Here is a 23,000-nt window from a genome sequence, read left to right on the forward strand (position 1 = left end):
CCACCCCCTTTCCACCCCCACCCCAATGAATCTTGCTGTGTTGTCCAAGCTGGCCTTATCCCGGGTGATTTTCCTGCTTCTGTGTCCTGGTGCTGCAGATATGGCTGTGTGTGGCCATGCCTGGTTGCCTCTCATTTTCCTATAATGTTCTTTTTGTACCATTTGGGTTAAAAGAACACCATTCTCCCGAGCCAGCATCTCTTCTGGCTAAAATAGCTACTTTTGCTAGGAAGGACAGGAACAGGAAACTGACGGGGTGATGGTGCATAGGTTAAAGCACTTACTGTTCTTCCAGAGAACCAGAATTTTGTTCTTAGCGCCCACATCTGGTAATCCATAATCCTTAGCGACTCCAGCTCATGAGGATCCAACATCCTTTCATAGCCTCTTTTGGCCTACTGGGGCCATCCACAAACATGTAGACACATACAGCATGAGAACCACACTTCCCCTCCCCTCCCCTCCCCCCCTCCCCCCTCCCCTCCCCCTCCCCCTCCCCTCTCCTAAGGGTCTGCTCTTCATTTGCCTTTTCTCCCACCTTATTCTTTCCAGATCAGTTAATTTCTACTGGCTATCCTCAGATTGACCGTGTCTTACCCTTCACCTCCTCTATCTCACTTCGGAGACCATGCGTCGTGTTTCAGAAACACGTTTGTTTCTTGTTGCCGCTCTAAAGTTTCTGTGCTTCCCCAGCATTGCGCTGAGACGTTCTTTTCCTGTCGTGTGTTTAACACACACCCATTTGCTTGCTGAGTGTCTCGTACCTAGCTGCTGTACTCCTCGGGCATTCCTACCATCCATAGCATCTCTCTGTTGACCAACCTTTCTCGTCACTCGGACATATTTCTGTTTCATACTCCAAGAATGAAGTTTGATTGAAATCTGATTGTATATTATGTTATAAGACTGGTTCTTTTCGTTAAAAAAGAGATTTATAAATTTATCATGTATATGTGTCTGTTTGTAAGAGATAAAAGAAGATGTCAGATCCTCTAGAGTAGGAGTTGTGGGAGTTTGTAAGCCATTCTACATGGGTGCTTGGAACCGAACTCAAGTCTTCTGGGGGCTGGGGGGGGGGAGAGCAATTATTATTAACCACTGAGCCATCTCCCCAGCTCCAAGAGTGGTGTGTCTTTGAATGTTGTATTATTTTTGACGACCTCTGCTATCTCTGTTGTGTGTGCGCACGCCCGTGCTTTTTCTCAGCTTGACACAAACTAAAATCAACTGGGCAGAGGCAACCTCATCCGAGGAATTGTCTCTTTCAGATTAGCCTGTGGGTCTGCCTATGGGGGCATTTTCTTGAGGAGTGATTGATGAGGAGGGTCCAGCTCACTGTGAGTGGTGCCATCCCTGGGCAGGCGGCTCTGGGTTGCATAAGAAAGCAAGCTGAGCAAGCCATGAAGAATGAGCCAGCAAGCAGCATTCTTCTAATAGTCTCCGTTTCAGTTTCTGCCTCTAGGGTCCTGCCTAAATCCCTGCGTTGATTTCCCTTGGTGATGGAGTGCTACCTGGAAGTATAGTATGAAGTAAACGCTTTCCTTTCATAAGTTGCTTTTGGTTAATGTTTTATCACAAGAAAAGACAAACAAATATGGTAGGTAGGCAGGAGTATCTCCTTGCTACTCCCAGGTGGGGGTCAAAGTACAGATTTCTCCTTGGCTTTACTGATGCCTGGAGTGATGGGTGTCTGTTACTGCTGGGTGACATTTGTCCAGACTCCCTAATAGCTTTTACCTTACATCTCCGTGGTTTAGAGGGGCACCCAGTTGCTACGTCCAACGTAGTCTTTATGGGGCTATTGAGGAAATGGCCCTGCTGCCACTTCCTATATAAAGAAACCTGGCTTTATATGACCTTGTCTAACACAATCGTTAGTGGAAGAGGAAGTGACCCTTTTAAAAAAAATGTAATAACTTCTTTGGATTGTGCTGACTACCTTAACTTACTGGAAATCCACTTAGCTATTTTGTTGATAGATCACTCTTATTTTTCTATCTATTTGATTGCTTCCTCATGGCTTCCCCATCTACTTCCCATATGTGGACTTTTTTTCCAGAAAGGGCTTTCCCCTGAGGCAGGACTTTGTCCAGGGACACTGCACTGAATCCGGTCCTCTGAGCACTGTCTCACATCATGTGACTGCTCGAGCTGTCCCCTGAAATCCTCCCACTCCTTGAAACTCTAGGCCCACAGTCTTACTCCCTGAGTAACATTTGTGCCTCTACGTCTGCCACCACTCTTCACTGCTCCAGCACACAACGTGTGTTTCCTCTTGCCTTCTGGTCTCTTCCGGTTCTGCTTCGTCATCTGTTTCTTAACCTCTCTCCATAATGATGTCATCCTTCTAAGCCTGTGCACATTAAACCATCCGGTGCCTTACTCGGCCTCATTCATCTTTCCCTACCCGGGATTGTATTGAGGACAAAAAAAAAAAAAAAAATCACACATTAACTACGCTTCCGCGACTTGTACAAGCCGTGCAACCTTGAAAGCTTTATTAAATTCAGCTTCCGTTTCTGTGAATTGGCAATGAAGATAATAGCAACTACAGAGCCTCGATTCAAGGATAGGATGAGTTCTCTGGGTGCACCATCCACACGTCCTTGAGACCTCAACCATGGCAGCTCTGGGGGGTTGGGGGCTGTGTCTACTAATGTGCAACACTTTTCCTGTCCTATTGCTTGATCGCAACCTTGGTGTTTCCCTGATTGGCTTGCTGAGGTTCCCCCTTGTCTTCGCCTTTCTAAAGCATCCAGTTTATATGCAGCTCACTTGCTGCTCTCTAACTTGCACTGTTGATGTGTTTTGTGCCTTTCTTTGAAAAGGTTTACTTTTATTTTATGTGCGTAACTGATTACCGGCTCGAGTGCATGCTCACCACAAACATGCAGGGCAGTGAGTGCCCTTGGAGGCCAGAAGACGACATTGGATTCCCTGGGATTGGGGTTAACAACTGTTGTAAGCAGCGTGATGTGGGTGCTGGGAGCTGAACCCCCATCCTCTGCCATAGCATCTAGTGTTCTTAATGGCTGAGCCATCTCTGCAGACCTCTTCTTTAAAAATAACTACTCATTTTACTTCACTTAAATGTATTATCTATCTATCTATCTATCTATCTATCTATCTATCTATCTATCTATCTAATCATCCTCCTTATACGTTTGCTTGTTCCTTTGAATGATAGTTCTCTTTTTCCTTCAGATTTTGTACATCTATCTGGTTGTAGCTTAAGTGCCAGAGTGTTCTGTAGTGTCTCCCTCCCATCCCACTCTTTCCATTTTTGCATTTGGTTAGAGCTGGATTCACTGAGCCATAGACTGAGGCAACATAAGGTACCATGTCCTTCTCCCCTCCTGGCCCGCTTAAGGGGGTTCTGTATGCTTACCCAGCTCCCTGTGTCAGTATCAGACCCTGCCTGCTCTATAGCAATCGATCACTGAAATTTGTAGACTCTGCATTCTTCACCTCTCAATTGACCCAAGTCTGAGTGCTGAACCCCGGGAGGCTCTGAGATAATAATGGAAGGACCGGACTGTGTCTGTGAACTTGCTCTTGGGACCAGACTGATGGTCCCCCCCCAGCCCCTCACTTGGCTTACCTTAATTTGGAGTAAGACTTCAGTTGTTCCCGAAGATCACAAACTATTGTGAATGGGTGGGGGAGGGGGCAGAGAGTACAGAGACATCAGACATCAGGTAGTACAGTAGCAATATCAAGAAAGTAGTAGTTGGGGCGGCTGGGGGGCGAGGCATATGAAAACTTCGTGGGGATTGGGTCCAGTAGGTAAAGGCTCTTGCTCCGGAGTCTGTCAGCAAGGATTCGATTCCCAGGACCCATCCACAAGGTGGGAGGAGAGGACTGACTCCTACGAGTTGTCCTCTGATTTCCCTCCACTCCCCCCCCCCCTCTCTCTCTCACACACACACACACACATTGGGGTGGGAGCGGAGCTTCACAAGGGAAGTGTCATTTGAGGAGGGTCTTGGAGCTTGGTCAATGAGGGATGAGAGTTCATCAACAAGGGGAATGCCTTTTGATCAGAGCGAAGAGCTTGGGAATATCAGAGGAGGCAGAGACATATCCTATACACTGTACGCATTCCTCGGGATGTGGGAAGATGGATCTGTGGTGTACTGCCCTGAGTACATCAAAGGATTTACTTCTGCATACTAAGTCTTAGTAGAGCTGGCCTTAGATTACTTTTTAATCCCGTCTTCTAGATTTGTCTTTCTGAGCTATTGAACTACAGTTTAGTTACTTTCAGTTTTTACCCCGCTTCTAGCTCTGTGGGTTTCAGATATCAACTGTGAATGGAGAAGATGCACAGTGCCATGAGATTTTTTTTTTGTGTCTGCTCATTTGAACATCTCTGTACCCAACAGAGCGCTCGGCTGGTCCTGAATGATATTGTGGCGTTCAGAATGATTCCTGGGCCAAAGAAATGCCCCTGTGAGAGGCTACAGAAAACGAACTTTTCTGATTGGGGGGCGAGAGGGGGGGGCGGGGGGGCATTCTAGCAGCAGAGGTCAAAGGAAGGCCGGCAGCATGCAGCCTAAAGGGATCTGGTGCAGATTCCACTGCTGTCATGATGAATGCATGTAGCTATCTGTTTGTGCCCCCTGCCAGGAGACATGCGATGTCACCACACTAGAAATGCTTTCAAGAGAGCTTCCTCAGACCAGATGTAGATACTGTCATCTTTGTCAGATGCTAAAATACTGTAGTCACTCCTAGTATTCTACCATTGGAGGCTGATTTTGACTTTACACTGGTTGCTCTGGGTTCATTCTCTCCCTCAAAGGACGGTGGGAAAGTGCATATCCAGAACATTAGCCTCTATAATAGGTGGCAGGCTGTCTTTCTCAAAAAGTAAGGGGATTTCCCAAACACAGAAGGGGACTCCCATGTCCAGTTCAGTGGTCACAAAGCCATCTGTCCTGTGTCTGCCACCAGCTCTTTCTCTGGAGTCTCTTGGGAGAGCCAAAGTACCTGTGCATGGGGAAAGATTTCCCCAGCTCCCTAGGCAGAAGGAGGGAAACTTGACTCAGGAAAGTCAGGCAGTGGGGAGAAAATCTCTTCGAGCTTAGATTACTTACTGACCTCAAAAGCAAAAGGGCTGGCTCAGCCTTAGCTGGGTCTGTCAGTGAGCTAATTCTGGCTCACTAAGCAAAAGTGAAAATGGAGTGTGGATCCCATTGCCTTGATTTGTGAGCAGTGTGCAGAGACTGTGGGGAAAAATCCTATGGGCATCTTTGCTCCGTATTACAAACCAGTTGAAACAGAGCCATGCTTGCCCTCCCTCTATTTATCTATTTGTGTATGTATGTATGTATGTATGTATGTATGTATGTATGTATCTGTCTATCTGTCTGTCTGTCTATCCATCCATCCATGTATGTATCTATGCATCTATCTATCTATCTATCTATCTATTAATCATCAATCAATGTACTTATGTATGTATGCATGTATGTATCTATTTATCTATCCATCTATGTATTATGTATGCCTATGCATGTATCTATGTATCTATATCTATCTTTTTTGCTGAACCGAGGTAAGGACTGTTCCATGCTGGTATGAAAGCAGACTGGGAGTTGAAGTACTCCGAGATGGTGACCCAAGGTCAGGACCCTGTTGTCTTTCAGTTCTCTCATTCATTTTGTTCTCATTGGACTATGTGTACTTCCCCATAAAAGTCCCCTTTCCTTTATGTAATAAATAAATAAATAAATAGTGCCTGAAGTCTGAGCCATAAGGGATGCTAAAAGAGCCTTTGCTGTTCTGCGTGGCATTGGTGCTGATGGGATGGACACTCCGGTCTTACTACTTGGGAGTGGCTGTTTGGGTCAGTGACATTTTACGTTTTTTATAAAAAGTAAATCTGGTCAAGGCTCTCTTTCTGTATTTTGAAGAATTGATAAAATTGGTTTCACTCATTAATATAGTGACATTAGGTTTAGTTCAGATTTATTTCATATTATTAAGAGAACCACGTCACATTGCATAGGAAATGCCATGGGTATCTATATACCTAAGGAATTTAGAGTTTAAGCCAGGGGGAGAAAAAAAAAAACATTCTTTTTTCTACCCTGCAACAAAGGTATTTTGGGTACAGAGCATGTTGCTCTGCCAGCTGCTCCTCCTTGGCTGTTATATTTACCTTCATTGCCTTCATCTCTGTTGGTGATTAACAGAAACTGGGGTGCAGGAGGTGGAGCTATCACTTTAAGAATATCAGGTTTATATAATCCGGCCAATAATTGGCAATTGGCTATTAAGCGACAGGCCAAAGCATTCTCTTAAGGAACAGGAGTGCCAGTCGGAAAAGACAGCCTTGATCTACTTTAGTCAACATTTTTTTTTTATTTGAATGACACATGAGAAACCTGAACTTAGGCTAAATTTGGAGAGATTGAGTTGCTGGATTCACACTCCCAGAACATGGGCTAAGTCCACAGCAGCAGGGCTGATGGGGCTGGGCCGTTGTTTTCTGGACCTCAGTTTCTCCAGGGAGGCTTCACTCTGAGTCTTCAGCTGCATTAGCTCCTGACTCCTTCATGACTAACCCACTAGGAACTTGTCATTTCCCCTTTTTACAGAGGCGCAAACTGCAGCCAGGGAGGTGGGGGTGGGGTGGGGTGGGGGCTTTGAGGAATTCTCTTGCAGATCCAGAGCTAGCTAAGAGTAGAATGGGCACAAGCTTAGGTCGGGGAGACATGCTGTCTTTGACTATCTACTATTCTTACTCATCAGCTTAGTTTTACCCATTTCCTCGCAGATGCCAACACACGTATGAACCCCCCACCATCCTTCCCCCATCCCACATCCATCCTGCCACGGTTACAGCATTTGTCATTTAGTTGGGGAATGGGTGCTTCATAAACACAATTGGTGGACTTCCCAAGGACATTTTCTTCCGAGATAAGGAGATGATGCTACAGAACCGTGTCGTTCTCTGAGGCCCTCGTCAGTGCGATCCTTGCGACAGGTGTGATGGTGTCAGGCGATAGGTGTAACGTCTTTTGCTGTACTCTTTGTTTCCTACCTAGAACGGCGTCACATGTGAAGACAGGTATGGGAATTTTATCGTGGAAGGCCGTTGTAGTCAAGGGGCAAGTGCTAAAAGAGGTGGGAGGTGACTGCATTAAAGCTGTGCGTTTGCTGGGGTACTCTTGGGAACCCTTCCGAAGGGTGAGCATCTGTGGTCTAAAGGGGGAGGCTGTTAATACCAGCACAGCAGGAACAGGCAGGAGCTGGGGGACACCTTACACAGGGCTCCCAGGTGAAGAAGGAGTTCTGCTGAAATGGAGCCTGTGTCCTAGCCAGGAAATAAAGAATTACCAGATGGTTAAGGTCACTTGGCTGGCCAGCCTGTTTTGATCCCATACTGAGGCTGCCTCTGGAGTAACATGGTGGACAGAGGACAGGTGACTCTCGGAGAAGGAAGACAGAATGGAGTCTTCACAAGCTGCCCTTAGCGTTCTGGCGCTGTCCCTTTAATACATCTTGCCGTTCCCAACTTCTCGCCCCAGGTCTCCCTATTTTCCTTTTCAATCAAGCATTGACTCTGTTACCTCAGCCTGTCGGGCAAATGGCCCAAAGAGAATTGTTTCTGAACTCAAATTTAGCTCTCTAAACTCTAAGGCTTTGTTTGAGCAATTCACTTTTCGCCATACTCTTTCCAAAAGATATTTATTCTTCTTGTCAGGTAATTCAGTTGATAACTTCAGAAATAACAATTCCTCCCCTCTTGCACCCCCCCCCCCCCATGGGTGTATGGTGTGCATATATGTATATATGAACGCTTGCATGTGTGTGCACTTGTGTGTGCCTACGCGGGCTTGAAGTGTATGGTAGGAATTATCCTTGATGGCTCCCCCACTTTATTCACTGAGGCAGGGTCTCTCAATCAAACCTAGAACAAGCCCACACAGATAGTCCTGTTGATCGGCTTTGCAGTCTCTTCCAAAGTTAGAATCACAGGACCGTCAGCTTTTATTGGGCTCTGGGGATCTGAGCTAGAGACCCCATGGAAGTGCTTTAACCCCTGAGCCATCTTCCTGGTCCAAGACACATTATAATTTTGCTGATCCACAGTGCCCAGAGACCCTGCTAGAGGTTGATGACGGATAGGCCTTTCTGTTCCCAGCCTGGGCTTGGGTGTCTGTCGTATCGCCACAGATCTCCTAGTCCCAGTCAGAATGGCTACCAGGCCCACCTTGGACGTCCTCTCTATTACTCTTTGTCCTCCCTAGTGTTAACTTGCTACACTTCTGTCTCAGCTGGAGCTCGCTCTGGACCTCTGTAATTATTTGTAGCCAACCTCAGGAAATGAGAGACTCCTTTCTTCCGGGGTGAGCTGATGGTCTGCAGGGCTGGGTGTCCTCTGGGTGCCTGCCCTCATCTAGACTCTTCAGGCTGCGGTACGGTACAGAGGGACTGGTTACACAGCCAGGGGCCTGGGTCCTTGTCCTCCTACTTCCTTCATGCACATCATGCATGTTGATCATATTCACCCCTCACTTCTCTCTCTTCTCCCTTCTTATCCTGCACATCTTTGTTTTTGAAGGAGGAGCAAGCCTGTCTGGCATTTCCCAGATGCCCCTGGTGGTGGCACATGCTGTATCTGGACTTATTTTAAAGATGCAGGAATTTACAAGTAGTAGGTACCCAGTGTGCTGCTCACTTGGTTTAAGTTGAAGCCTGTTAAGTTCCTGGCCTGACATGGAGTCATTAGCATTTAAGAAGGTTGCTTTCCAGAATGCCTGGCTGGGAGTTAAGAAGTGTGTGTGTGTGTGTGTGTGTGTGTGTGTGTGTGTGTGTGTGTGTGTACCTGTGCCTTCTCCCAGGGCTGCAGAAGCCACTCTTCTTCTTGTGCCTCTCTGAGGGGCCCTTGGATGCCTCAGCCATCCCTCGAGTCTTGCCTCTCGAGGGATATTCCGGAAGTAGAGCATGGTATCTCAAGCCTGTATGTGTAAAGGGAGCCCTTGGATATGTGTGAAAATTCTGCATCCCATGACAAAAATGAGGAGGTGAGGCCAATAAAAAACAGTATGACCAGGACACTGGGCACCTTATGTGTCTCTGTGTGTGTGAGCATATGCACATGTATGTGTCATATGTGTGCACACGTGGATAGAGGCAGAAAGTTGATACTGTTTCCCTCCATCACTCTCCACTTTCCCCTTGAACCTGCAGCTCATCAATCTAGCTAGCCACTTTGTCCCCAAATTCCCTTATCTGCAAGTGCTGGGGTTATTGGCGGGCTGCTATGTCTTCCTCCTTTTATGTCGGTAACGGGGCTCCAAACTCCATTCTTCTTTCTTGTGAGGTAAGCAGGTTAGCTGTTGAGCCGGCTCTCTAGGTTTGACATAGTTTTTTGGTCATTTTTCCGTTGTTGTTACTATTATTGTTGGTGTATGTATGTGTATGGTGTGCAGGCATGTTCAAGTGTGTATGTGAACCTGTGTATGTGTTGGTGCACATGTTTGCGTGTGTGTGAAGAGGCCTGAGGCTCATGTCAGGAATTGTTTTCATTTGATCTTCCAGTGTATCCTTTGAGCCAAGGTCTCTTAAACCAAACCCGGAGATCACAGCAGAGCCAGTCTACTGAGCCAGCTTGCCCTGGAGATCCCGTTTCCACGTTCCAGGCCTAGAATTACAAGTGAAATGCACAACAAGTCCACTCACTCAGCATTTACCTGGGTTCTGGGGACTTGAACTCTGGTCCTTCTGCTTGTGTGGTAAGCATTGTAATAGCTGAGTCACCTTTCCTGAGACTGGAGTTACAGATGACTGCGAGCCATGATGTGTGTGCTGGGAATCGAAACCGAGTCCCCTGGAAGAGCAGCCAGGGCTCTTAGCTACTGAGCCATCTCTCCAGCATTCCACAGATATGTTTAAAACAACAACAACAACAACAGCAGCAGCAGCAACAGCAGCAGCAACAACAACATCCGTGGCAGATTCTAAATATAGAAACAAGAGAACTTAGGGTCAACATGATGGATACAAGGCAGTGGGAACACAATGCTTTGAACACACACAGGCGTAGAGGGAAGAGGGCTCCATTTAACCTTTCAGGGAAATGGGCTGGGGTGGAGGTAAGTCCCGAGATTCCAGAGCTTCATTGGAACAGACTCTAGAGCACTGAGTAAGGTCTCCACCAACAGACTAAAGGAAGCCCATGGGAAACAATGTAACAATGTAACAATAAGGACAAGAGACTCTCCAAACAGGCTGGCATTGGAGAGAGACCTGCAAGAGTGTGTCCTGGCTGAAGAGAGAACAATGGCAGAGGCCCGGCAGTGGCATGCTGGTGCTGGCTCGTGGCTGGTTCTTGAGAGTCAGTTATTAGATAGCCAGTAATTTTGTAAGCCGGTAGTTAAACCATTGGCAGCTTGAACGTACAATGAAGGCAATATTTACATCATGGCAATGCTGTCTCGCCTCCTCCCCAGAGGAGAGGCATACCGTGCATGGCCAGCGCAGTATGAAATGCTCTCCCTAGGGCCCCTCCCCGTAGGTGATGGGCAGTGAGCACAGAATGGCTGGTAAGCAACATGGACAGGTTTGCAAATAAGGAAGCCACCACCTCTGTGTTCTGGACCCTGCTCTACAGAAAACACCCATTGAGGGGGATCTGCTGGCGGGGAGTTTAGCTGAGAGTGGTGCTGTTTGTTTGTTTGTTTTGTTGTTTTGTTTTTTTGGGGGGGAGGGGGACTAGAGTCTGAGAGCTGCTGAGGAAGCAGTTTCGGGGAGGGGAGGGGTTGGGGGGTTGGGGGTGAACAAGGGGTTGAACAATGATGTAGCTGTGACAAATCCCTCCAGAAAGCTCCACAGCCCATCAAAGCCCCATCCAAAGATACAGAGCCCAGTATTGCACACAGGCTACCCTTGTGGGGGAGGGGTAGTGAAATGAAGGTGAAGTCTCTCTCTCCCAGCACGGTTATTGGAGGAGCCTCAGTACCCAGAGGAGAGGATGGTCAGGTTAAAGGATATCCTTGGGGGTCGGGGTAGAGTGGGGAGAGTTATCCCCACATCTGCAGTGAGTGAGGAGATGTGAAACACTTGGGTGCAATAAACTGTGATGAAGGTACAGGCCAGAGCCCCGAGACCGTGGTGGGGATTCAGAAGTTTGGGGTGGTGTAACTGGTAGAAGGTAGAGTCAGCATTTGGACTAGTTTCCATATTGCAGTGGCTCTCAACTGAGAGTACAGGGTTGCCCCCAGGGTATATTAGGCAACGTCTGGAGACTTGACGGGGAGTTTCATTCCTATTAGTTAACAGTTACTGGGGGGAGGGGCAGTCATTTCTGTTCAGTGGTCCAGCCATTGGGAAGTTGCCCACACTCCCGTAAATAAAGCTCCATCCATGCTCATGCCAGCAACCCTGATTAAACTCAGTGGGTTACAAACAATCAAAACCAAGGAAGAAAAGGATCTGAGAGTAGGAAAGGGGCCTTGTGGAGGAGGAGGAGGAGGAGGAGGAGGAGGAGGAGGAAGAAGACGGAGGAGGAGGAGGAAGAAGATGGAGGAGGAGGAGGAGGAGGAGGAGGAGGAGGAGGAGAGGGGGTGTTAGAGGGAGCGAGAGGGAGAGAGGTGGTGATGGGGATGAAACCTACTTAAGGACATTAAACCCGTGTACTGTCAAACAGCTTTTAAAAAGTTTAAATGTCCTCATTGAGTGCAATAAAGTAACTTTGTGTGTGTGTGTGTGTGTGTGTGTGTGTGCGCGCGTGCCTGTGTAAAATTAGGAAATGATGAAACGATGTTTTGGAAGTAGATAAAAGCAGACAAGTAAGGGACGGGAGCTCTGCACCCTCTCTCCACTCCTATAGGGCAGGGCTTTTCAAGAAATGGAAGTTAAAAGGATAAATTTAAAAGCCATCCACCGGGTGGTCTTGGTTAGTGTCTAGGGAAAGTCCCCAGATCCTGGGTGCACTCTGCAGCCCCAAATGAGTAGACAAAGAAATCGAGAAAGCTTTAGCAGGGTAGGGAAGCAAAGGAAGACGGGGAAGTGAGGTTTGGTAATCCCAAAAGGTGAATGGGAAGCGGGGATTTAGGTCCCGGGGATGCACCGTGCACAAAGCACGTGCTTTCTGCTTCTTAACACGGGCGATTGAGCGAATGCGGTTTATGCTGCCTTTCATTCTGAGGAAAGCTGGTTACTTCAGAGTGATAGGCTTAAGGCAGAGGCACTGAGATGTCCCGAGACTCCTTGAGACCCTGAGAATGCCACTGTTGGGACTTTGAGAGTGTGGAGCTGTTTGGCAGGGGCCGAGGCACAGAGTCTGGGATGGAGACCAGTGCAGTGATTGCTTGACCAGAAACTACAGGTTTCAGGCTAGAGGTGAGCAAACCACCTTTTCTCTACAGGACTGCATGGGAAATGCTGCGGGCTGTGGAGGCCAGAGGATCGGGGCTGCACTTCCTATGCTGTAATGCGAAGGCAGGCTGATGACTTGCAAGTGAATTTGACAGCTTTATTCCGATACATATTTTCTTTGCAAAAGAAGTAGGCTGGATTTGTCTCCCTCAGTGGTCCTTGGCTAAGACTGGGCCAAAGTCATGAGAAAAAAAGGATGCCTTCAAAACTGGGACCCATGGGAGGCATGCAGACAGGGGTGGAACTCCAGGGGTAAGGCTTTTATAGTTAGGGAGGTCAGACTCATCACCCCCTTGTCTGTGTCTTCTGCGCATGTCTTACCCGTCTTAACTGATTAGAAATGCCTGCATATGTATGCTGGCACTTTTTATGTTACCTTGACACCAGCTAGAGACATTGTAAAGAAGGGAGCCTCTATTGAGAAAATGCCTCCCTAAGACCTGGCTGGCAAGCCTGTAGGGCATTTTCTTTTTTTCTTTTTTCCTTTTAAAGATTTATTTATTTATTTACTGTATTTGCTGAGTACACTGTAGCTGTACAGATGGTTGTACAAGAGCCATCATGTGGTTGCTGGGAATTTGAATTCAGGACCTCTGCTCGCTCCAGTCTAAAGATGTATTTATTATTAGATCTAAGTACACTGTAGCTGTCTTCAGACACACCAGAAGAAGGTGTCAGATCTCATTATGGAGGGTTGTGAGCCACCATGTGGTTGCTGGGATTTGAACTCAGGACCTTCAGAAGAACAGTCAGTGCTCTTAACCGCTGAGCCATCTCTCAGAAAATGCCCATGGAGGGCATTTTCTTAATTAGGATTGATGTGGGTGGGGCTTCCCCCAGGGTGGTGGCCCTGTGTTCTTTCTATAGGAAAGCAGGTTGCGTAAGCCATGAGGAGCAAACCAGAAAGCAGCACTCCTGCACAACCTATCAGCTCTTTGAATTCCTGTCCTGACTTCCCTTGATGATGGACTGTGATGTCCAAAGAAACCCTTCCCTCTTCAAGCTGGTTTGGTCGTCAAGTTTCACCACTGCAATAGTAACACTAAAACAATATGTGCATTATAATTATTTATTTGTGTTTGCCTATAAGCGTTTTGCCTGCGTGTATGTATGTTGTACCATGTACATTCCTGGTGCCCACAGAGGCCAGAAGAGGGTGCTGAATCTCCTGGAATTCGAGTTAAGGATGATTGTGCCCTGTAGGTGCTAGGAATTGAACCTGGGTCCTTTGCAAGAGCAGCCAGTGCACTTAACCACTGAGCCATTACTCCAGCCTCTGTATGTGCATGCATTTCTCTGTATATAGTTATACATTTGAATTGCTTATTGATAATTGATTGCCTATTGTTTGGGGAAGTGTTAGGCAATAGAAAGAATCTCTCCTAATCTTCTCTCGTATATCTAAAAATACAGTTAGTTATTTTTCTCCTGGGTATAGCTCTTAGTCACATTTTCTACTATTTGACTTTGACCTTGGGTGAATTCTCAGCCTTAACTATGCATTATAATTGCCCGGGGGAAATTTTAGATCTCGAATGCCCAGACCCATGTGAGGCTATTAATCAGAGCTCTAGGGACTGGCCCAGGCATCATTACATTTTAAAGCTCCCTGGGGTATCAGGGCGTGGGGTGGGGGTGGGGTTTCTCTATGTAGCCAAGGTTGATAGTCACTTCCTGGTATTTAAAGAAGACAAAAAAGACATTAAAAAAAAACAAAACAAAACTTTCTTTAGCTGTTGTAATCAAGAAGGAAATTCTGTGTAGGTAATGGTTAGGTAATAGTTATAGAAATGCAAACAGGATATTGTCAGTTTTAGGGGCTGTGTTCAGGCATTCTTATATTTCTTAGAGACAAAATTGAACCTTATTTATTTATTTATTTATTTATTTGGCCCAGCAGAGTCAATAAAAGAAGCACAGGGAAGCTTTTGTGACATGACTGATATTTCTATGTTTCTAGCCAGAAGCACTTTCCCATCACCCAAGTCTGTGCACGACAGCCTTTGAGGCCGGCCAAAGCATCCGGGTTCCAGTGATTAACGTGTTACTCACAGAAGCCAACTTTGTCAGAGGAAATGATCTGGCCAGATGGGCCCCACGCAGAGAGAGGGGCCTTCCAGTGTTACGGGCTCCTGCTTTCTTAAGAAGCTCTTAGCTGATAAGCTCAAGGGGGATTTCTGTTCAGGGCTAAATGCAAACACCAGGGAGCATTTACAAAAATAAATTGATTTGTGAAATAAATTGAAATGAATTTGAAAATACGGTGGGAAGTATTGCATTTTGCAAGTGGGATAGTTTTGCAGGATTCTCACTGCGATGTTGTCGAGAAGAGTACCCTTTTCATGTTACATGCAAGGGCTGAAATATAGCTCAGTTGGTATAGTGCTTACATATCTCTATGAAATCCCCCAGAATGAAAAGCCCTTAGACTGGTATGCTATCACATGCCTGTAGCCCTAGCAGTTGGGAAATGGAGGTGGGAGACCCAAACGTTCAGTCACCTTAGTCGACCAGTGAGTTTAAGGCCAGCCGAGCAACAGGAAACTCTGTCAGGATCAAAAAATAAAATAGAGGTCTCAACCTGATGGCACCGGATCATCCAAGCGTTTAGTAGGCCCCATTTCAAACACCTCGTGCTTGTTAAAAATAAATAAGTAAATAACCTTAACCAGGGTTTAGTCATGAGTGTTGTTTGGTGTATGCATAGTGGGCCCAGGCAGGAACGACATTGTCAGTTGGGTCTAAACCATCTTGCCTTCTCAGCTTCCCTTATACTAGAGCTACAAAGGTTCTTCAGTAAGGGACAGTGGCTAGACTTTAGATTTTGTTCTATCTATTTTTTTTTTAAAAGATTTAAGTTTTATTTTATAATTTCATTTTCTGTGTATGAATGTTTGCCTGCATGTGTGTATGTACCGTGTGCATGCAGTGCCCGTGGAGGCCTGAAGAGGGCATCAGATTCTCTAGACTTAGGAGTTGTAGATGGTTGTGAGCTGCTATGTTGACTCTGGGAATAGAACTTGAGTCCTCTGCAAGAGCAGCCAAGCTTTCAACCCCTGAGTCATCTCTTCAGCCCCCCTCCTCCCCCCTCCCATCCCTTAGGTTTCTGTCTAGTGCGTACAACCGGATATTGACAGAAACAGTCACACTGATCATTTTTCAGGTAATTTTCTGTGAAGACAACTGGACCATTGCAATTCCAGGGCTGACTAGTTTAGTTGTTCAGCAGTGTCCTAGCTCTGGTTGGCGTCGCTGGGTTTCCCGATTTCCTGATTCTCTTAGCTTTTCTTTTGACCATAGGACACGACTGTAGCCCTAGAAATCGTAACATCACGTGGTAAGAACACAAAGCGGGGGGGGGGGGGGGGGGGGGGGGGAGGAGCAGAGTTTTTCGACTTTCCCAGGCGTTCCCAGCAACTCCTTCCTCAGGTTTCAAACCCACGGCCAAAAGGTTCTAGCTCTAGTTCTGGCTGTTTAAGCCTTTGCTCGCAGTGGGGAGTCATTGTGCTTGGTGTGGGGGGCTAATACGCTTTGCCTGCGAAGGATCACATTATAAATGCTTTGGACTTTGCGGGTCATGTTTGGTTTCTGTTGAATGGCGTGCTGGTTCGCGTTTTGTCAATTTGACACAAAATTGAGTTACTTGGGTAGAGGAAACCGGAACTGAGGAACTGCCTCTGATTGGCTGCCAGGCAAGCCTGTGGAACATTTTCTTGATCAATGTGTCATGGCCTAGTCCAATGTGTGTGGTGTCACTCATGGGTGAATGGTTCTGGGTTTAGCACTTGGGAGGCAGAGGCAGGCAGATTTCTGAGTTCGAGGCCAGCCTGGTCTACAGAGTGAGTTCCAGGACAGCCAGGGCTACACGGAGAAACCCTGTCTCGAAAAAAAAAAAACAACAAAACAAACAAACAAACAAACAAAAAACAAACGAAAGAAAGAAAGAAAGAAAGAAAGAAAGAAAGGAAACAAAGGTGGCTGAGTAAGCCACAAAGAGCAAGCTGAAAGTCAGTAAGCATCAGTCTTCTATGGCCTCTGTCCCTAGGTTCTTGACTTGAGCTCCTGACCTCTATGATGAACTGCAACCTACATGCCAAACGATGTCTTTCTCCCCTAAGTTACCCCCTATCAGCACAAGGTGTGTATACAGCTATATGCCTCCAGAAGAAAGTAGCCACATTTTATTTCATAAACTGGGGCGGTGGGATGCTAACCAATATCTCTTCCCCGTGATCAAAATTGTGGGTTTTATTCAACGTTTCGTTTTGAGACAGGGTCTTACTATATACTATATATCTGTGAGGCCCTGAACTCACAGATATCCACTTGCCTCTACTTCCTAAATTCTGGGGTTAAAAGTATCTTCGATCATGTCTGACTACAAACTGTGATTAAAAACACTTTAAAAAATTTTTTTTAATTACATGCATATGTCTGAGTTTGTACATGTGAGTACAGGTGCCCAAACAGAAGAGGCATCAGATCCCTTGGAGCTTCCCTTCTAGGCTGTTTTGAGCTGCCCATTGTGGGTGCTGGCAACCAAATGAGGGTCCTCTGTAAGAGCATTATGTGCGTTTAACCACTGAGCCATCTCTTTAGTTCCGACCCGAATTTGTTAACAGATTGAGTGAGAGAGCTACTGATCTGCCTAACCTACCGAGCTATATCAAGGGGAAGCCAGAGCAGACAGGCTGCTGGGTCTCTTCCTCCGTCCCTGCCCCAGAGTCCATGTCCAGACGTCTGGTTGTATCTCTGAGGCATTTTCAGAAAGGCTTAAATGAGGCGGGAAGATCTGCCCTGAGTGTGGGCTGGGTCCTCCAAACTATAAACAGGAGGAAGTGAGCTAAGCACCAGCATTACCTCCGTTGTCTCCGTCACACTGGAGCCTGGTCAGCCTTGGTCTACTGCCATCGAGACGTTCCTACCAGGATGGGCTGCACCTTCAAACCATGAGACAAAATAAACCCTTCTTGCTTTAAGCTTTTCTGTCAGGCATTTTGTTACAGCAAGGAGGAAAAGAACTCTGACTGTTCATAAGTTGAATAACAGAAATTAATTAGCTGCGAAGGAAAGACTATATTGGCTTAACAGTGATAGTTCAGGCACAAAGCTGGTTAAAACTCATCAGGGTTACTGAGGCTGTGACGACTGGGGCTATTTTTGCCATCAGAAAGACATGATCCACATCTATATAAATATTAATTTAAGTTAATATACAACCTTGTGGAGTCTCAGTCTAATCAATGGTCAGACAACTGGAGAATCACCTAGTGGCTCTATCCCAGAGCCACCTTGGAGTCACTTAGGATTTGTTGAATGCACAGGTCTGGCCAGAGCCCAGTTTCTCATTCCAGAGTGTGTTAGCTACTTTAGCTTTCACTGTGACCAAATCTGATCTTCCTGGTCAGAAGAACTTAAGGAGGAAGCGTGTGTTTTGGCTCACGTTTGAGGGGCCGCATCGTGGTAGAGAAGGCTTACCAGCAGATCCTGAGGCAGCTGGTCACGCACGCCACTGAGTCTCCAGCCAGGGGCAGAGAGATGGACGTGGTCCCTTAGCAGGCTTTTTCCTTTTCTACTTCTTATCCAGGTTCAGATCCATAGACTACGGGATGACACTGTTCAAACTGAGAGTGGCTCTTTCTCCTTAGTTTATCCTTTCTAGAAAGTTCTCTGCAGACATGTCCAGAGACACACTGCACTTACCCTCTAGGCACCATCCCTCTGTGCTCTCCTCCCCTCTCCTCCCCTTTCCTCCCCTCCCCTTCCCTCCCCTCCCCTTCCTCCCTCGTTTTTTCTTTTCTCTTATGGCCTTGAATGTCTGATTTTCTTGCCTCCCCCTCCAGAGTGCTAGAATTGCAGTCATATACTATCATGCCCAGTTTTATCCTGGGCATCTTGTCTTCTTTCCTCTCTCCTTCCTTCCTTCCTTCCTTCCTTCCTTCCTTCCTTCCTTCCTCCTTTCCTCCTTTTTTTCCTTTTCCCCCTTCCCTCCCTCCCCAAACACAAGTAAATGAATAAATGTAATAAAAACATAGAAACAAAATTTGCATCCACAATAAATACCCTAGATGAAGAAGAGAGGAGAGAGAGAGAGAGAGAGAGAGAGAGAGAGAGAGAGAGAGAAAGAGAGAGAGAGAGAGAGAAGCAAGCTTCTGCATTTAAAACAAACAATCCTGCAGACCAATAGCAGACCCTTAGGCTTTATCTATCTGTCCATCCGTCTATCTATCTATCTATCTATCTATCATCTATCTATCTATCTATCTATCTATCTATCTATCTTTCTGACACAGGGTCTCACTGTGTAGTGCTGGCTGGTCTGGAGCTCACTACATAGACCAGGCTAGCCTTAAATACTCAGCATCTGCTTGCCTTTGCCTCCCAAGTGCTGGGACTAAAGGCATACCCCACCATGTCTGGCCTTACCTTGAGGTTCCAGGGCAGATCTTAGCTCTTGAGTTACCTGTGATTTCCTTTAAAGCTTTAGAATAAAGAAACCCAAGTTCAAAATTTGCGTTGACTCTGATGAAGCCGACAATATTCACTGTCCTCCGTTGGCTCCCTATTGCTGTTCTAACACCCCAGTTCTCCTGCTGGCCCTAGTTTTCATCTGGCTTTCCTTCCCACTTATTGCAAGCTCCCTACCCTCCCGTTGCCAGTTGCTCTAGAAAAATGTAGCATGTCTGAGTGTGGGATAAAAGGAAACATTTTCATTCACCTGTATCCATTGTTAGAAACGTCAGTTTTTGTGTGTGGCCCTTTTGGATCAAGGTCATCATGTGTCTTGACTGTTTGGATTTTCTTTTGGGGCACTTATGTCTTAGTGTCTTGAGTCTGGCTTCTCTGCACTTCTCCAAAATGCCTTTTGCAGGGCTAGACAGGTGATTAAGTGGTTAAGAGCTGCTCTTTCAGAGGATCCGTGTTCTGTTCTCATCACCAAGGGCATGTGGTTCTCAGCTGCCTGTAATTCTAACTCCAGAGGATTTGACACTCTCTTCTGTTCTACAAAGATATATGCACGTGCGCGCGCGCACGCACACACACACACACACACACACACACACACACACACACACACTATTCACATAGGAAAATTAAGCCTAGAAATTAAAAAACAAAACAAAAGCAAAATAAAACAAAAACCCCATCTTTTTTTTCTGAAGTCCCCAGGGCCTCTCTTATTTTTAAAATCACTGACCCTTTGGAGCACTTTGAGGGAAACCCCGTAGAGGCTGGCAGACTTCCGTGAAAAGCTCTGTATTTGGTTCTGAGCTCCTTTGCCGGTCTGCAGTATGAACGGTTGTGTCCGTGCCAGGGAGGAGTTGGACTTTACTCTGTCTTTGTTTGCCAATCTCCAGGCAGCAAAGTAGCCAGTCTCTGAACATTCTTACATTAAAGACATGTTGCACAAAATTGAATTTATTACCATTTTATTTTTCTGTTTATCGTTAATTTATTATTTTTTTAATCATTAATCATTTGGGAATCATTTAGTTCCCAATTCCTTTACTTGCAGAATCCCCTCAGATGAATTCGTGATTTTCCTTATGACATGTATGTTCTGTGGTTGATTCAGACTGGCATCTCCCTTTGGTTTGTAAGGTGCACCTAGCTTAGTGTCCTTTCCTGTTGTGGTGATAAAATGCCCCGGCAAGAGCAGCTTAAGGAGGAAAGGGTTTGTTCGGCTCACAGTCCAAGGCAACTGTCGGTCCTGTGGGGAAGTCAACACAGTAAGAACTTGAAGCCAGTGGTTAAATCTCATCCACAATGTAGAGCAGAGAGCAATATACGCATGCGCATGAGCGCACTCGCACTCGCGCATGCGCACACGTACACGCTCGTGTGCCCCAGCTCATTCATCGTCTTCACTTCATACAATTCTGGATCCCCAGCTGCAGCCATGGCCATACCCACAATTAAGATGAGTCTTCCAATAGCAATAATCCCTTCCAGATGTGTCTCCTAGTTCTAGGTTTTGCCAAGTTGACAGTACCAACCACCACAGTACCTTTATCCAGGGTCACTAAATAAGTAATTATTCCTTTGCAAACCTGTAAAGGGAAAGATGGGGAGGTAGCAGAGCAGCTAAGAGCACCGGCTGCTTCTCTCGGGGACCTGGATTTGATTCCTAGCACCCACGTGGCGGCGGCTCGCAACTGTCTCCAGCTCCAGTCTCAGGGAGTTCCCCTCTTCTGGCCTTTGCAGGCATGGCCTGCATGTGGTACACAGATTCACATACAGGCCAAACACCCAAACATAAACAATGAAATGCAATTGAGAAAAGAATCTGTGAGGTAAATCCTTAAGCTTTGAGAAAGGGAAAATATTTAGATTGAAGGAAGTAGAAAAAGAAGTTAGGATATCTTTTGAGAAACCTCTTCAGTCACAGTCACCTCTCTCTCTTTCCCCCCTTCTCTCCCTCCCCTCTCTCCTTTTCTCTCTTCCCCTCTCTCTCCTTCCCCTCTCTATCTCTCCTAACCCTCTCCCTCCCATGTCTTCCTTCCCTCTCTCCTTCCCCTCTTTTCCTCCCCTCTCTCCTCCTCTCTCTCCCCTTCTCTTCTTTCTCCTTCTCCCCTCTCCCTCCCCTCTCTTCCTTCCCTCTTCCCCTTCCTTCCTTCCTTCCTTCCTTCCTTCCTTCCTTCCTTCCTTCTTCCTTCCTTCCTTCCTTCCTTCCCCCTGCTTCCCCTTTCCTTTCCTGCTCCCCCCTTCAGTCTTTTTACATATTCAGCAAACACATTTCATTTGTACTCCAGGGCTCTGGTGATTGTCCAATAAAACAAACTGTGTCCCTTAACTCCAAAGTGATTCCAGCTTAGCTCAGAGCAGCCATAGCTTCACAACAATATGACAGATCACTAATGACATAGAAGAAAATTCAGGTCCCAATGGTGGAGGGAAGGGGGTGACCAACATGAGGTGAGAGGTGTCGGGTCCAAAGGAAATTCTGATCTCCAAGATCCAAAAGGCAATCCAAGTGTCTAGAAATGAGCTCCACCTGGACCATGGGAGGCTTTGTAGCAGCTAGTGAAAAGCCAGCATTCCTCAGGAGCTAGTGAAGCCAATTCTCTTACCTCTGTCAGAAGTCACCTGTGGTGCCTATCAGAACATCAAAACTCATGTGTAGGCTCTCTGGGTACCATAAGCACCTGTTACACATTTCAGTCTGTGATAGCATCCTAGCCCTCCTCTCCCCTCCCTTACCCTAACTCCATACAGCTCCCAGGCTTCCCTCCTCTGAGCTCCTCATCCTTCTAATAATCAAGCTATTCTCTAGGCTCTTCCTGGTTTCAGAACACCCTCTCTATTCCCCATCCCTTGGCTCATTCGCAGATCACCCAGCCACCCCCAGTCTGCCGGCCATGTTCATGAGGTCTACTTCTTTCTGTTCTCTCTTCTCGCTTCTTTCTCTCTCTGCTCTGGACTCTTCCAGATGCTTCTGGCTGCCCTTTCTTTCTCATATCCAGAACAAAACATTCTTATACCATGGAGTGGTCAAGTCAGTTTATACAGTGGAGAATGAGTGGGGTCGTGTCAGAGAAGGCACACTATTGAAGCAAATGCTGAAAGGCATCCTCATGGTGCCGACTTGCCGGCAGAGCTACTGCAAGGAAGGGACAGGTTCAGAGAAGCGGGATAAACAGATACAGGTGAGGGGGTGTTGAGAGATGAGGGTGGGCAAAAGGGATACCCGGTATGGATGGATGTAGGTAACTACGTCTGTACGACATTGAAGGTGTCAATGGGTTGGAGACACATAACTCAAAAGGTGAGCCGTCAATAAAAAACTCAGGCAAAAGCTTAGCTAAAACTCCAGAGACTTGGATTCAGCAGAGAGGAGGCACTTGAAGTCAGACACTTACTAGGATGGAATGAGGGGCACACACACACACACACACACACACACACACACACACACAGAGAGAGAGAGAGAGAGGGAGAGGGAGAGGGGAGAGACAGAGACAGACAGAGAGAGCACTTAGAAACTTTGGATAGGCGTCAGGGCAACCTGTAGAATAGTGATGAAAGAGCCACTTAGACAGGTAGGAGGAAGAAGAGTCTTAGATGGATTTAAAACAGTCCACGCCCTTTTTTGCCTTTGCATCCGTAGTTGTGAAGGGAGTCCTATTACCTGGTTGGTTGGCTGGTTGATTGACTGAATCAAGTACTCTAGGCTTAGTTTAAAGTAGTCCAGGATGACCCTGATATCCAGTCCCCCTGCCTCTGTCTCTCTAGAGCTGGGAATCACAGCTGTGTCTGGGGAATCTTACACAGGGTTCACGAATGTTCTACCAACTGAGCCTCATGCCTAGCCTGGAAAGTGTCCCTCCACCCCCCCCCCCCCGCCCCGCTGCCCCCACCCCAGGGTTTCTCTGTATAGTACTGGCTCTCCTGGAAATCACTCTGTAGACTAGGCTGGCCTCAAACTTAGAGACCCCACTGGTGCTGGGTTTTAAGTCGTGTCACTTGGCTGGAAAGTCCTAAAAGGGGACTTAACTTGCAGTTCCTTATTTCTTTGCCTCCTGGAACAGCACCCTTTCCGCAGGATAGATCTTAAAACGATTGAAAAGATAATGCTTGAGGCTTGGTCTCATCTTTGTTCCCTCATC

The 23,000-nt window shown here is 46.7% G+C and overlaps 1 protein-coding gene across 5 annotated transcripts in view; it reads left to right on the forward strand.

The window, feature by feature from the left end:
• The window catches only part of Map2k6 (mitogen-activated protein kinase kinase 6), a 126,421-nt gene that overhangs the window by 25,994 nt on the left and 77,427 nt on the right, over nucleotides 1-23,000 (forward strand). The window contains exon 2 of one of the 5 annotated variants that reach the window (NM_001356352.1): nucleotides 9,447-9,450. The exons of the other annotated variants lie outside the window; for them this stretch is intronic. The gene's annotated coding sequence lies outside the window, so the exon portion shown is untranslated. The remainder of the gene's footprint in view (nucleotides 1-9,446; nucleotides 9,451-23,000) is intronic. 5 annotated transcript variants of the gene reach the window in all.

The sequence above is a fragment of the Mus musculus genome, chromosome 11 (genome assembly GCF_000001635.26).
Source record: "Mus musculus strain C57BL/6J chromosome 11, GRCm38.p6 C57BL/6J".
Lineage (NCBI taxonomy): Eukaryota > Metazoa > Chordata > Mammalia > Rodentia > Muridae > Mus > Mus musculus.